Source organism: Portunus trituberculatus, chromosome 27, assembly GCF_017591435.1.
Source record: "Portunus trituberculatus isolate SZX2019 chromosome 27, ASM1759143v1, whole genome shotgun sequence".
Taxonomy (NCBI): Eukaryota; Metazoa; Arthropoda; class Malacostraca; order Decapoda; family Portunidae; genus Portunus; species Portunus trituberculatus.
In genome coordinates, this window is record NC_059281.1 from 8673301 (window position 1) to 8678300 (window position 5000).

The window sequence follows — 5000 nt, forward strand, 5'->3', positions numbered from 1 at the left end:
ATGACAGTGGCGGGGGCGTGGTGTGTGGCACGCTGTCCGCCGTGCACCGGACACTGGCAGGACGAGGGGAGTAGTTAAGGGGTGAGAGGACAATAGGTGAGGCGTGGTGCGTGACGGGTCATTGCTCATGGCGAGCCGTGTGAGGCGCGTCGTAATCATCGTTATTTATTCATTTGTTTATTTATTCAAATTCTTTTTCATTATTTCGATTAGGTTAGTACATAACTCATATGATATTAATGTATCCAGCAGTACAAGTTCTCTATGATAAAAAGTCTAGCAAAGCTCGATACTTTTTCTAATACATATTGTGTAATTTCGGGAGATGAAGTAGCTACAAACTTTTCCACGTCAATGTGAAACAGCGTAACACTTTCATAAATTTCCACATTTCATTTGAAAGACGCACTGAAAACCTTTTCGTTGGCGCTGTAATGTAGTTGTAATAATATTCGTAATTCAAATTTTGTCGCTGTTTTTTTTTTTTTTTTGTATACCATGTGGGGTCTTCACGGGAGTTTATGGGTTACAGGGGATACTTTTGTGGTACCTCCTATCTCAAAACCCACCCGCTAGGAAACCGTTGCCCGAATGAGGAAACCCAACCTACACTCGGACTGTGGACAGGATTCGAACCCGTGCGCTTGGAGACCCCTCGGACCAAGGAATATATATATATATATATATATATATATATATATATATATATATATATATATATATAAAATTTTTCTTAGGCCAAAAAATAAAATGATGGGGTAAGACGGACTCCCAGGGATCCATCTTACCCGGCAAACTGAACATGAAGAAAAAAAATCCTTATTAGCATACAGCACAGATAGTAGAAAAAAAAAAAAAACCGTTCCTCATCATCGTCATAATCCTTCACATTGCTCATGAGCCAGATTTATTGGTACAAACTAAACGAAAAAATAAACTCTCCCTAATTATCATCTCTCCTTCCACAACTTAATGCCATAAATTACACACAAAAACCTCTTCCTCAGCATCATCATCATCATTTATCCCTGCACATTGCTCATGAGCCCAGCTTTTGCAATTAGCACAACAAACCCTCTCATGGGGTCCATTTTTTATAGTAAATATTCTAATGTCGAAATGTTTACCAAAGTATCTATGTTTATTATGCTAATTTATGGCATCTATATATCATGTATACACTCATAGGCATGTATAACATAAGTACTAAATCATCATTATAACTATTTCAATATAGAACAAGCAGTGTCTTCTTACTTTGTGCATGCGTATAATATCAGCACTGCATAAATGACAAATATTTCCCTGTGAAGCACAAGGGAAACTTAGCGTGCCTACTGGCAGTGATGATGTCATTGTTGGGAGACGTGAAGGACATCTAAGATTCAAATTCTGAAACTCGCCCTTTATGCTTGAATTTAGAAGGGGCTTCCGTCTTACCGCATGGGTCCATCTTACCCCACCTTCCCCTATGTACTGTATTTGGTAGCATGTTTATTTTTACCTCTCTGCCTTTATCATAAATATAGATTGTATAGAGATATACAAAGGATAATACAAGGTGTAAATAGATAGTATACACGTGCAACATTATGTATATATAGTTTGATGCTGCGGTAGACCTAATGCTATATTGAGGTAGACCTCACGCTATAGTAGCACCGGTAAAAGTATCCTAAAAGAAAATAAATAAAAAAAATAACGTGTAGCTTTAGGAGAATCGTAAATAAAAGAGGTGCAGTGTGTAAATGTTATGGCCTAGAGAGGAAATTATAGTTCTTTGTTATTTTCATCATAAAATGAATTAATATTACTTAAATTATATAGTGAATACTCATTGGTGTGGACAGACGCAAGGTACTTACCAAGGAATATAGTACGTTAGGTATAGCTTTAATTGTTCGTAAGGACTCTTTGGCACTAACATGTGTCAGTGATGATTGCAGAACGTATTTATAAGGTAACACAGATGAAGTGAAGGAAAGGGCACATGAAGCTCGGTGATATAATGTATAATGTGACTTTACTCGCAGCTTAACATGATTATCATAAGTATTACAAGCTGAGCATTACACACACACACACACACACACACACACACACACACACACACACACACGATAGATAACAATGATAGCAGTAGAAGATTTTACGATCGTGTAGAAAAGGGGAAAAAATAAATTAATTAAGATCTGTTTCGCGTCGGCTAATGAATTCCATCTCTAATTAATCCTTCAATTCTCTTTTCCTTCTCTCTCCTCTTCTTCACCTTCCTTGATCCTTACCCTTTCTCTTTCCTCCATTCTTCTCCTTTATTTTTGTTTTCTTACCTTTTCCTCTTCCTCCTTCAGAGACGCACCAAGGTAAACATCAGCCTTAATCACTCGTTCTGTAAAGTTTATGCTATTTAGCTATCAATAGTTTGGTTTGTGAGGCTTTGTGATATTGTTACAGCTACTTATTTTATTACTATTACAGTGAATTACAGGATAAGTTGTACTATGCATGCAGTATTATTATTACTACTTTAATACCAAACTTGCTTTTCAAATAACAAGCTTGTTGATATGTCCACCGTTGCTATGCTGATTCGGGGGACAGTGGCGCCATCTTCCAGATCCGCTGATCACTCCGTGACTCCACCCCATTGCCTGTGTTTTGAAGAAGGTGGAGGCTGGAGGTGCACTGATCAACACAGCGCCTCCACACCTTGTAAAAGTATCTAGTTAAAGTGACACTGGATATAAAAAGTGGTGTAACTGTTCTGGTGCTACTTTGACAATATTTCTACATTCAAAAGGGTCCAACTGAAATGACACGGTATTTTCAGTGTTATTGCGGTTCTAGTGAGAAATTAACGACTTTGTTTTGGTCTTCATTGTTGAGGAGGCATTTACTTCGCAGGAATTTGAAGTGCTTTTACTGTTCTAGTGACGGATTAGTAAGAATTCTACACTATGAAAAAGAATGAAAGGCTTTGAAACCCCTGCTGCCTTGGAAAACCGTCCTTGTGAGAGGTGTGATGGCCAGAACAACGATGTGCCTTATTTGTTACGTATCATAAGCCAGACATGTCAGAAGGTGGAAGCGCATGTCTAGTCTTTAGTATCAGTTGCTGAGATATATCTGCATTACCAGCTTTGTGTGTCAGAAAAGCCCAGTGATGCAAAATAGCTGTCGGTGGCCGGCCATCCTAGGCGGCCAGCTTGATGACGTCATCGGCAGGTCCCAGCGTGCACCTGCCTCCCCAGCCAGTTCCAGTATTATTTTCTACTTTTTCTTGGATTACATATTTCGTCTCATAAGTAAGTTTTCATGCATTATACATTTATTTAGGAGTATTTCAAGTGTGTTCCATGCTTGTGTTGCGTGAAATACGGTGATTTAGCGGATGTTTAGGGCTTAGGTAGGAGTTCAGTTTCCGTTACAAATTTTCAAACTACGTATTGTTGATTTTTTTTATTTCAAGCTGTAATAAAGTGTGTGTTTTCAAAAAATAATTTATGATGGTTAAAGTGTGTTTTACTACTAATAAGTTAAGTATGTGAATTCTAAATGATTAACAGCAAGGTTAAAGTGTGCAAAAGTGACACTTTGAAAATATTTATTTATTTTTTATTTCAGCATGTTGCCGAGTTTTGATATGTTATGAAAGTAGTTTATTGTTTTAGATAGTGTTAGCGATCGTATTGAATGAGATTGGTGAGGCTTAGAATTGTGTTCAAGCATGTCGATATTATAACACTTATTTTTCGGTATTTTTTAAATATTTTTATTATTACTCAGTTTGGTAGTATTCTTATATTTTAGGAATTAATTTTGATTAGTGACAAGTTAAAATTTATGTAGCATTCGTGTCCAGCTGCTTTTTTGAGAATTGGCATTTTCAAAATGATTTAGGTAACGTATATCTGTGACGTCATCAACGGGGGGCGCCCACTGGCTGGACTCAGACTCAAACACAACCCAGGCTCCCTTCCTCTCTCCCTCCCGCATGGTGTGTGTGTGTTGCCTTGTCTTTCGTTGTAAAGATCATGATTGTGTGTGTGTGTGTGTGTGTGTGTGTGTGTGTGTGTGTGTGTGTGTTGCCTTGTCTTTCGTTGTAACGATCGTGATGGTGTGTGTGTGTGTAGGCAGATGTTGGCATGGGTTGGTGGTGGTTGGCAGCAGCAATGACATCCTTTAGATGTATTGGTGTGTAGTGTGGTGTGGCGTGAAAGTGAGCGTGTGCGTTGTGATGTGCCCTCCATCACTGGCTGGTTGTAGAGGGAGATGGAGTGGTGTGTGTATTTAGATAAGTAGAGAATATAATGATTGCTGGTTTTATAGTTACGGTCTACAAATTTTATTTCGAAATTGAATAGTATCAATTAAGTCACAGCATTATAGTAAATTAATTCCCTCTCCCTGACCTGTTATGGCCAGCAGCGGCCACTTACACTTGCCACAGCCCGCACGCCCCAGCCAGCAGACCGAGGTAGACAGCACTACACACTCAGCCCTGAAACACAGCAGCAAGCAAAGTATCAAAGCATGAGAAACGCATTGCAATCAGCAAAATCTGTGTGTATGTGTGCGTGAGTGCCGGGCTGCCGGCGTCCCACCACTGCCTGCACCTGAATGCCTGCAAGACAGGTTATAGCGGGGAGACGCCTTCTTAAGGCTTACTATCCTCCCCCTTCTGCGTCCTTCAATCCCGCGAACACCCCACCCATGCAACCCTCCTGTTATAAGGGCATGCCATTGCCGCGCGTGTCAGGTGTCTCCGCAGGCGCGGTGTGACTCAGTGGCAGTCCCTGAGATGTCACACACTGTCCCCTCTCGCTTCCCCCTACTGTCTGCTTGCCGCGTCGCTGCCGTCATGAAAAAGTTCTTCCCTAAGCTGTGCCGTGTGAAGTACTGCCACGACGCAGGGCCCAAAGAGAGGATATAGTGTCACTCCACTACAATGCCAGCGAGACAGACCGAGTGCACGGCCGTCCCTTGGAGGAGGCTGCTCC